The sequence below is a fragment of the Chiloscyllium punctatum genome, chromosome 23 (assembly GCF_047496795.1).
Source record: "Chiloscyllium punctatum isolate Juve2018m chromosome 23, sChiPun1.3, whole genome shotgun sequence".
Lineage (NCBI taxonomy): Eukaryota > Metazoa > Chordata > Chondrichthyes > Orectolobiformes > Hemiscylliidae > Chiloscyllium > Chiloscyllium punctatum.
The window spans coordinates 14,453,375-14,465,505 of NC_092761.1; positions in this window are offsets into that span (position 1 = coordinate 14,453,375).

Sequence of the window (12,131 nt, forward strand, 5' to 3'; positions counted from 1 at the left end):
GACTGACCCCACTATGTCAATGTAACACACCCAGGGAAGAGCAGACTAAACCCACTGTGTCAATGTAACCGACCCAGGGAAGAGCAGACTGACCGCACTCTGTCTATGTAACCCACCCAGGGAAGAGCAGACTGACCCCACTCTGTCAATGTAACCCAACCAGGGAAGGGCAGACTGACCCCACGCTGTCAATGTAACCCACCGAGACAAGAGCAGACTGATCCCACTCTGTCAATGTAACATACCCAGGGAAGTGCAGACTGACCTCAATCTGTCAATGTAACACATCCAGGGAAGAGCAGACTGATCCCACTCTGTCAATCTAACACACCCAGGGAAGTGCAGACTGACCCCACTCTGTCATTGTAACACAACGAGGGAAGAGCAGACTGACCCCACCCTTTCTATGTAACACAATCAGGGAAGAGCAGACTGAACCCACTCTGTCAATGTAAAACACCCAGCGAAGAGCACATTGCCCTCACTCTCAATGTAACCCACCCAGTGAAGAGCAGACTGACCCCACCCTGTCACTGTAACAAACCCAGGGAAGAGCAGACCGACCCCACCCTGTCAATGTAACACACCCAGGGAAGAGTTGACTGACCCTACTCTGTCAATGTAACCCACTCAGGGAAGAGAAGACTTACCCAACTCTGTCAATGTAACACACCCAGGGAAGAGCAGACTAAACCCACTGTGTCAATGTAACCGACCCAGGGAAGAGCAGACTGACCCCACTCTGTCTATGTAACCCACCCAGGGTAGAGCAGACTGACCCCACTCTGTCAATGTAACCCAACCAGGGAAGGGCAGACTGACCGCTCTCTGTCAATATAACACACCCAGATAAGAGCAGGCTGACCCCACTCTGTCAATGTAACACACGCAGGGAAGAGCACATTGAACCCAATCTGTCAGTGTAACACACCTGGGAAGAGCAGACTGACCTCACTCTGTCAATGTAGCACACCCAGTCAAGAGCAGACTGACCCCACTCTGTCAATGTAACGCACCCAGAGAAGAGCAGACTGACCCCACTCTGTCAATGCAAGAAACCCAGTGAAGAGCAGACTGTCCCCACTCTGTCAATGTAACACACCCAGGGAACAGCAGAATGACCCCACTCTGTCAATGTAACTCACCCAGGGAAGAACAGACTGACCCCAATCTGTCAGTGTAACACACCTGGCAAGAGCAGACTGACCTCACTCTGTCAATGTAACACACGCAGGGGAGAGCACATTGAACCCAATCTGTCAGTGGAACACACCTGGGAAGAGCAGACTGACCTCACTCTGTCAATATAACACACCCAGAGAAGAGCAGACTGACCTCACTCTGTCAATGTAACACACCCAGAGAAGAGCAGACTGACTACACTCTGTCAATGCAAGACACGCAGGGAAGAGCAGGCTGATCCCACTCTGTCAATGTAACACACCAAGGGAACAGCAGAATGACCTCACTCTCATTGTAACACACCCAGTCAAGAGCAGACTGACCGCACCCTGTCACTGTAACACACCCAGGGAAGAGCAGACTGACCACACCCTGTCAAAAAACACACTCAGGGAAGAGCAGACTGACCCCACTCTGTCAATGCAAGACACCCAGGGAAGAGCAGACTGACCCCACTCGGTCAATGTAACACACCCAGGGAAGAGCAGAATGACCACACTCTGTCAATGTCACACACCCAGAGAACAGCAGTCTGACCCCACTCTGTCAATGTAACACACGCAGGGAGAGCACACTGAACCAAATCTGTCAGTGTAACACACCTGGGAAGAGCAGACTGACCTCACTATGTCAATGTAACACACCAAGGGAAGAGCAGACTGACACGACTCTGTCAATGTAACACACCGAGGGAAGAGCAGACTGACCCCACTCTGTCAATGTAACCCACTCAGGGATGAGCAGACTGACCCCACTCTGTCAATGTAACCCACCCAGACAAGAGCAGACTGATCCCACTCTGTCAATGTAACACACTCAGGGAAGAGCAGACTGACCCCACTGTGTGAATCTAACACACCCAGGGAGGAGCAGACTGACCCCACTCTGTCAATTTAAACCACGCAGGGAAGAGAAGATTGACCCCACTCTGTCAATGTAACACACGCAGGGAAGAGCACTCTGACTCCACTCTGTCAATGAAACACGCCCAGGGAAGAGCAGACTGACCCCACTCTGACAATGTAACACACCCAGGGAAGGGCAGAGTGACCCCACCCTGTTAATGTAACCCACTCAGGGAAGAACAGACTGACCCCACTCTCTCAATGTAACACACCCAGGGAAGAGCAGACTGACCCCACTCTGTCAATATAACACATCCAGCGAAGAGCAGTCTGACCCCACTCTGTCAATGTAACACAGGCAGGGAAGAGCCCACTGAACCAAATCTGTCAGTGTAACACACCTGGGAAGAGCAGACTGACCTCACTCTGTCAATGTAACACACCCAGGGAAGAGCAGACTGACCCCACTCTGTCAATGTAACCCACCCAGGGAAGAGCAGACTGACCCCACCCTGTCAATGCAACACACCCAGGGAAGAGCAGACTGACCCCACTCTGTCAATGTAACTCACCCAGGGAAGAACAGACTGACGGCTCTCTGTCAATGTCACACACCCAGGGAAGAGCAGACTGACCCCACTCTGTGAATATAACACACCCAGGGAAGAGCAGTCGGACCCCACTCTGTCAACGCAAGACACCCAGGGAAGAGCAGACTGACCCCATCTGTCAATGTCACACACGCAGGGAAGAGCAGACTAACCACACTCTGTCAATGTAACACACCCTGGGAAGAGCTGACAGACGCCACTCTGACAATTTACACACCAAGGCAAGAGCAGACTCTCCTCACTCTAATCTTAATCCACCCAATGAAGAGCAGACTGACCCCATCCTGTCACTGTAACACACCGAAGGAAGAGCAGACTGACCCCACTCTGTCAAAGTAACCCACCCAGACAAGAGCAGACTGATCCCACTCTGTCAATGTTACACACCCAGAGAAGAGCAGACTGACCCCACTGAGTCAATCTAACACACCCAGGAAAGAGCACACTGACCCCACTCTGTCAATGTAACCCACGCAGGGAAGAGCAGACTGACCCGACCCTGTCAACGTAACACACTCAGGGAAGAGCAGACTGACCCCACTCTGTCAATGTAACACACCCAGGGAAGAGCTGATTGACCCTACTCTGTCAATGTAACACACCCAGGAAAGAGCAGACTGCCCTCACTCTCAATGTAACCCACCCAGTGAAGAGCATACTGACCCCAACCTGTCACTGTAACACAGCCAGGGAAGAGCAGACTGACCCCACCCGGTCAATGTAACACACACCCAGGGAAGAGCAGACTGACCCTACTCTTCAATGTTACACACCCAAGGAAGAGCAGACTGATCCCACTCTGTCAAAGTAACCCACTCAGGGAAGAGAAGACTGACCCCACTCTGTCAATGTAACACACCCAGGGAAGAGCAGACTGAGCCCACTCTGTCAATGTCACACACCCAGAGAACAGCAGACTGACACCACTCTGTCAATGTAACACACCCGGGGAAGAACAGACTGACCCCACTCTGTCAATGTATCAGAACCAGGGAAGAGTAGACTGACCCCACTCTGTCAATGAGCAAACCCAGGGAAGAGCAGACCGACCCCACTCTGTCAATCTAACCCACTCAGGGAAGAGCAGACTGACCCAAGCTGTCAATGTAACCCACCGAGACAAGAGCAGACTGATCCCACTCTGTCAATGTAACACACCCAGGGATGTGCAGACTGACCTCAATCTGTCAATGTAACACACCCGGGGAAGAACAGACTGACCCCACTCTGTCAATGTATCAGAACCAGGGAAGAGTAGACTGACCCCACTCTGTCAATGAGCACACCCAGGGAAGAGCAGACTGACCCCACGCTGTCAATGTAACCCACCGAGACAAGAGCAGACTGATCCCACTCTGTCAATGTAACACACCCAGGGAAGAGCAGACTGACCCCATTCTGTCAATGTAACACACCCAGGGAAGAGCAGACTGCCCCCACTCTGACACTGTAACACAACGAGGGAAGAGCAGACTGACCCCAGCCTGTCAATGTAACACACCAAGGGAAGAGCAGACTGACCCCACCCTTTCAATGTAACACACTCAGGGAAGACCAGACTGAACCCACTCTGTCAATTTAACACACCCAGGGAAGAGCAGACTGACCCTACTCTGTCAATGTAAAACACCCAGCGAAGAGCACATTGCCCTCACTCTCAATGTAACCCACCCAGTGAAGAGCAGACTGACCCCACCCTGTCACTGTAACAAACCCAGGGAAGAGCAGACCGACCCCACCCTGTCAATGTAACACACCCCGGGAAGAGTTGACTGACCCTACTCTGTCAATGTTACACACACAAGGAAGAGCAGACTGACCCCACTCTGTCAATGTAACAGACCCAGGGAAGAGCAGAATGAACCCACTGTGTCAATCTAACACACCCAGGCAAGCGCAGACTGACCCCACTCTGTCAATGTAACACACCCAGGGAAGAGCAGACTGCCCCCACTCTGTCACTGTAACACAACGAGGGAAGAGCAGACTGACCCCAGCCTGTCAATGTAACACACCCAGGGAAGAGCAGGCTGACCCCACTCTGTCAATGTTACACACGCAGGGAAGAGCACATTGAACCCAATCTGTCAGTGTAACACACCTGGGAAGAGCAGACTGACCTCACTCTGTCAATGTAGCACACCCAGACAAGAGCAGACTGACCCCACTCTGTCAATGTAACGCACCCAGAGAAGAGCAGACTCACCCCACTCTGTCAATGCAAGAAACCCAGTGAAGAGCAGACTGTCCCCACTCTGTCAATGTAGCACACCCAGACAAGAGCAGACTGACCCCACTCTGTCAATGTAACGCACCCAGAGAAGAGCAGACTCACCCCACTCTGTCAATGCAAGAAACCCAGTGAAGAGCAGACTGTCCCCACTCTGTCAATGTAACACACCCAGGGAAGAGCAGAATGACCCCACTCTGTCATTGTAACTCACCAAGGGAAGAACAGACTAACCAAAATCTGTCAGTGTAACACACCTGGGAAGAGCAGACTGACCTCACTCTGTCAATGTAACACACCTAGAGAAGAGCAGACTGACGCCACTCTGTCAATGTAACGCATGCAGGGAAGAGCAGACTGACCTCACTCTGTCAATGTAACACACCCAGAGACGAGCAGAATGACCTCACTCTCATTGTAACACACCCAGTCAAGAGCAGACTGACCGCACCCTGTCACTTTAACACACCCAGGGAAGAGCAGACTGACCACACCCTGTCAAAAAACACACTCAGGGAAGAGCAGACTGACCCCACTCTGTCAATGCAAGACACCCAGGGAAGAGCAGACTGACCCTACTCTACAATGTTACACACCCAAGGAAGAGCAGACTGACCCCACTCTGTCAAAGTAACCCACGCAGGGAAGCGAAGACTGACCCCACTCTGTCAATGTAACACACCCAGGGAAGAGCAGACTGAGCCCACTCTGTCAATGTCACACACCCAGAGAACAGCAGACTGACACCACTCTGTCAATGTAACACACCCGGGGAAGAACAGACTGACCCCACTCTGTCAATGTATCAGAACCAGGGAAGAGTAGACTGACTCCACTCTGTCAATGAGCAAACCCAGGGAAGAGCAGACCGACCCCACTCTGTCAATCTAACCCACTCAGGGAAGAGCAGACTGACCCAAGCTGTCAATGTAACCCACCGAGACAAGAGCAGACTGACCCCACTCTGTCAATGTAACACACCCAGGGATGTGCAGACTGACCTCAATCTGTCAATGTAACACACCCGGGGAAGAACAGACTGACCCCACTCTGTCAATGTATCAAAACCAGGGAAGAGTAGACTGACCCCACTCTGTCAATGAGCACACCCAGGGAAGAGCAGACCGACCCCACTCTGTCAATGTAACCCACTCAGGGAAGAGCAGACTGACCCCACGCTGTCAATGTAACCCACCGAGACAAGAGCAGACTGATCCCACTCTGTCAATGTAACACACCCAGGGAAGAGCAGACTGACCCCATTCTGTCAATGTAACACACCCAGGGAAGAGCAGACTGCCCCCACTCTGACACTGTAACACAACGAGGGAAGAGCAGACTGACCCCAGCCTGTCAATGTAACACACCAAGGGAAGAGCAGACTGACCCCACCCTTTCAATGTAACACACTCAGGGAAGACCAGACTGAACCCACTCTGTCAATTTAACACACCCAGGGAAGAGCAGACTGACCCTACTCTGTCAATGTAAAACACCCAGCGAAGAGCACATTGCCCTCACTCTCAATGTAACCCACCCAGTGAAGAGCAGACTGACCCCACCCTGTCACTGTAACAAACCCAGGGAAGAGCAGACCGACCCCACCCTGTCAATGTAACACACCCCGGGAAGAGTTGACTGACCCTACTCTGTCAATGTTACACACACAAGGAAGAGCAGACTGACCCCACTCTGTCAATGTAACAGACCCAGGGAAGAGCAGAATGAACCCACTGTGTCAATCTAACACACCCAGGGAAGCGCAGACTGACCCCACTCTGTCAATGTAACACACCCAGGGAAGAGCAGACTGCCCCCACTCTGTCACTGTAACACAACGAGGGAAGAGCAGACTGACCCCAGCCTGTCAATGTAACACACGCAGGGAAGAGCAGGCTGACCCCACTCTGTCAATGTAACACACGCAGGGAAGAGCACATTGAACCCAATCTGTCAGTGTTACAAACCTGGGAAGAGCAGACTGACCTCACTCTGTCAATGTAGCACACCCAGACAAGAGCAGACTGACCCCACTCTGTCAATGTAACGCACCCAGAGAAGAGCAGACTCACCCCACTCTGTCAATGCAAGAAACCCAGTGAAGAGCAGACTGTCCCCACTCTGTCAATGTAGCACACCCAGACAAGAGCAGACTGACCCCACTCTGTCAATGTAACGCACCCAGAGAAGAGCAGACTCACCCCACTCTGTCAATGCAAGAAACCCAGTGAAGAGCAGACTGTCCCCACTCTGTCAATGTTACACACCCAGGGAAGAGCAGAATGACCCCACTCTGTCAATGTAACTCACCAAGGGAAGAACAGACTAACCAAAATCTGTCAGTGTAACACACCTGGGAAGAGCAGACTGACCTCACTCTGTCAATGTAACACACCTAGAGAAGAGCAGACTGACGCCACTCTGTCAATGTAACGCATGCAGGGAAGAGCAGACTGACCTCACTCTGTCAATGTAACACACCCAGAGAAGAGCAGAATGACCTCACTCTCATTGTAACACACCCAGTCAAGAGCAGACTGACCGCACCCTGTCACTTTAACACACCCAGGGAAGAGCAGACTGACCACACCCTGTCAAAAAACACACTCAGGGAAGAGCAGACTGACCCCACTCTGTCAATGCAAGACACCCAGGGAAGAGCAGACTGACACCACTCCGTCAATATAACACACCCAGGGAAGAGCAGAATGACCACACTCCGTCAATATAACACACCCAGGGAAGAGCAGTCTGACCCCACTCTGTCAATGAAACACACGCAGGGAGAGCACACTGAACCCAATCTGTCAGTGTAACACACCTGGGAAGAGCAGACTGACCTCACTATGTCAATGTAACACACCAAGGGAAGAGCAGACTGACCCCACTCTGTCAATATAACCCACTCAGGGATGAACAGATTGACCCATCACTGTCAATGTAACCCACCCAGACAAGAGCAGACTGATCCCACTCTGTCAATGTAACACACTCAGGGAAGAGCAGACTGACCCCACTGTGTCAATCTAACACACCCAGGGAAGAGCAGCCTGACCCCACTCTGCCAATTTAAACCACGCAGGGAAGCGCAGACTGACCCCACTCTGTCAATGTAACACACCCAGGGAAGAGCAGACTGCCCCCACTCTGTCACTGTAACACAACGAGGGAAGAGCAGACTGACACCAGCCTGTCAATGTAACACACTCAGGGAAGAGCAGGCTGACCCCACTCTGTCAATGTTACACACGCAGGGAAGAGCACATTGAACCCAATCTGTCAGTGTAACACACCTGGGAAGAGCAGACTGACCTCACTCTGTCAATGTAGCACACCCAGACAAGAGGAGACTGACCCCACTCTGTCAATGTAACGCACCCAGAGAAGAGCAGACTCACCCCACTCTGTCAATGCAAGAAACCCAGTGAAGAGCAGACTGTCCCCACTCTGTCAATGTAACACACCCAGGGAAGAGCAGAATGACCCCACTCAGTCAATGTAACTCACCAAGGGAAGAACAGACTAACCAAAATCTGTCAGTGTAACACACCTGGGAAGAATAGACTGACCTCACTCTGTCAATGTAACACACCGAGAGAAGAGCAGACTGACGCGACTCTGTCAATGTAACGCACGCAGGGAAGAGCAGACTGACCCCACTCGGTCAATGTAACACACCCAGGGATGAGCAGAATGACACACTCTGTCAATCTAACACACCCAGAGAAGAGCAGACTGACCCCACTCTGTCAATGTAACACACCAAGGGAAGAGCAGATTGACCCCACTCTGTCAATGAAACACGCCCAGGGAAGAGCAGATTGACCCCACTCTGTCAATGAAACACGCCCAGGGAAGAGCAGACTGATCCCACTCTGTCAATGTAACCGACCCAGGGAGAGCAGACTGACCCCACTCTGTCTATGTAACCCAACCAGGGAAGGGCAGACTGACCCCACTCTATCAATGCAACACACCCAGGGAAGGGCAGAGTGACCCCACCCTGTTAATTTAACCCACTCAGGGAAGAGCAGACAGACCCCACTCTGTCAATGTAACACACCCAGGGAAGAGCAGACTGACCCCACTCTGTCAATATAACACATCTAGCGAAGTGCAGTCTGACCCCACTCTGTCAATGTAACACAGGCAGGGAAGAGCACACTGAACCAAATCTGTCAGTGTAACACACCTGGGAAGATCAGACTGACCTCACTCTGTCAATGTAACACACCCAGGGAAGAGCAGACCGACCCCACCCTGTCAATGTAACACACCCCGGGAAGAGTTGACTGACCCTACTCTGTCAATGTTACACACACAAGGAAGAGCAGACTGACCCCACTCTGTCAATCTAACACACCTGGGAAGAGCAGACTGACGTCACTCTGTCAATGTAGCACACCCAGACAAGGGCAGACTGACCCCACTCTGTCAATGTAACGCACCCAGAGAAGAGCAGACTCACCCCACTCTGTCAATGCAAGAAACCCAGTGAAGAGCAGACTGTCCCCACTCTGTCAATGTAACACACCCAGGGAAGAGCAGAATGACCCCACTCTGTCAATGTAACTCACCAAGGGAAGAACAGACTAACCAAAATCTGTCAGTGTAACAAAACTGGGAAGAGCAGACTGACCTCACTCTGTCAATGTAACACACCTAGAGAAGAGCAGACTGACGCCACTCTGTCAATGTAACGCACGCAGGGAAGAGCAGACTGACCTCACTCTGTCAATGTAACACACCCAGAGAAGAGCAGAATGACCTCACTCTCATTGTAACACACCCAGTCAAGAGCAGACTGACCGCACCCTGTCACTTTAACCCACCCAGGGAAGAGCAGACTGACCACACCCTGTCAAAAAACACACTCAGGGAAGAGCAGACTGACCCCACTCTGTCAATGCAAGACACCCAGGGAAGAGCAGACTGACCCCACTCCGTCAATGTAACACACCCAGGGAAGAGCAGAATGACCACACTCTGTCAATGAAACACACGCAGGGAAGAGCAAACTGAACCAAATCTGTCAGTGTAACACACCTGGGAAGAGCAGACTGACCTCACTATGTCAATGTAACACACCCAGGGAAGAGCAGACTGACACGACTCTGTCAATGTAACACACCGAGGGAAGAGCAGGCTGACCCCACTCTGTCAATGTAACCCACTCAGGGATGAGCAGACTGACCCCACACTGTCAATGTAACCCACCCAGACAAGAGCAGACTGATCCCACTCTGTCAATGTAACACACTCAGGGAAGAGCAGACTGACCCCACTGTGTCAATCTAACACACCCAGGGAAGAGCAGACTGACCCCACTCTGCCAATTTAAACCACGCAGGGAAGAGCAGATTGACCCCACTCTGTCAATGTAACACACGCAGGGAAGAGCACTCTGACCCCACTCTGTCAATGAAACACACCCAGGGAAGAGCAGACTAAACCCACTGTGTCAATGTAACCGACCCAGGGAAGAGCAGACTGACCCCACTCTGTCTATGTAACCCACGCAGGGAAGATCAGACTGACCCCACTCTGTCAATGTAACCCAACCAGGGAAGGGCAGACTGACCCCACTCTGACAATGTAACACACCCAGGGAAGGGCAGAGTGACCCCACCCTGTTAATGTAACCCACTCAGGGAAGAGCAGTCTGACCCCACTCTGTCAATGTAACACACGCAGGGAAGAGCACTCTGACACCACTCTGTCAATGAAAAACGCCCAGGGAAGAGCAGACTGATCCCACTCTGTCAATGTAACACACCCAGGGAAGAGCAGACTGACCCCACTCAGTCAATATAACACATCCAGGGAAGAGCAGTCTGACCCCACTCTGTCAATGTAACACAGGCAGGGAAGAGCACACTGAACCCAATCTGTCAGTGTAACAGACCTGGGAAGAGCAGACTGACCTCACTCTGTCAATGTAACACACCCAGAGAAGAGCAGACTGACCCCACTCTGTCATGCAAGATACCCAGGGAAGAGCAGACTGACCCCACTCTGTCAATGTAACACACCCAGGGAAGAGCAGAATGACCCCACTCTGTCAATGTAACACACGCAGGGAAGAGCAGACTAACCACGCTCTGTCAATGTAACACACCCTGGGAAGAGCTGACTGATCCCACTCTGTCAATGTAACACTCCCAGTGAAGAGCAGGCTGATCCCACTCTGTCAATGTAACACACCCAGAGAAGAGCAGACTGACCCAACTCTGTCAATGCAAGACACCCAGGGAAGAGCAGACTGACCCCACTCTGTCAATGTAACACACCCAGGGAAGAGCAGACTGACCCCATCTGTCAATGTCACACACGCAGGGAAGAGCAGACTAACCACACTCTGTCAATGTAACACACCCTGGGAAGAGCTGACAGACGCCACTCTGACAATTTACACATCAAGGCAAGAGCAGACTGTCCTCACTCTAAACTTAATCCACCCAATGAAGAGCAGACTGACCCCACCCTGTCACTGTAACACACCGAGGGAAGAGCAGACTGACCCCACTCTGTCAAAGTAAACCACCGAGACAAGAGCAGACTGATCCTACTCTGTCAATGTAACCCACGCAGGGAAGAGCAGACTGACCCGACCCTGTCAATGTAACACACCGAGGGAAGAGCAGACTGACCCCACTGAGTCAATCTAACACACCCAGGGAAGAGCACACTGACCCCACTCTGTCAATGTAACCCACGCAAGGAAGAGCAGACTGACCCCACTCTGTCAATGTAACACACCCAGGGAAGAGCAGACTGATCTCACTCTGTCAATGTCACACTCCCAGGGAAGTGCAGACTGACACCACCCTGTCAATGTAACACACCCAGGGAAGAACAGACTGACCCCACTATGTCAATGAAACAGTCCCAGGGAAGAGCCGACTTAACCCACTCTGTCAATGTAACACACCCAGGGAAGAGCAGACCGACCCGACGCTGTCAATGTAACATACTCAGGGAAGAGCAGACTGACCCCACGCTGTCAATGTAACCCACCGAAACAAGAGCAGACTGATCCCACTCTGTCAATGTAACACACCCAGGGAAGTGCAGACTGACCTCAATCTGTCAATGTAACACATGCAGGAAAGAGCAGACTGTTCCCACTCTGTCAATGTCACACACCAAGGGAAGAGCAGACTGACACCACTCTGTCAATGTAACACACCCAGGGAAGAACAGACTGACCCCACTATGTCAATGTATCAGAACCAGGGAAGATTAGACTGACCCCTCTCTGTC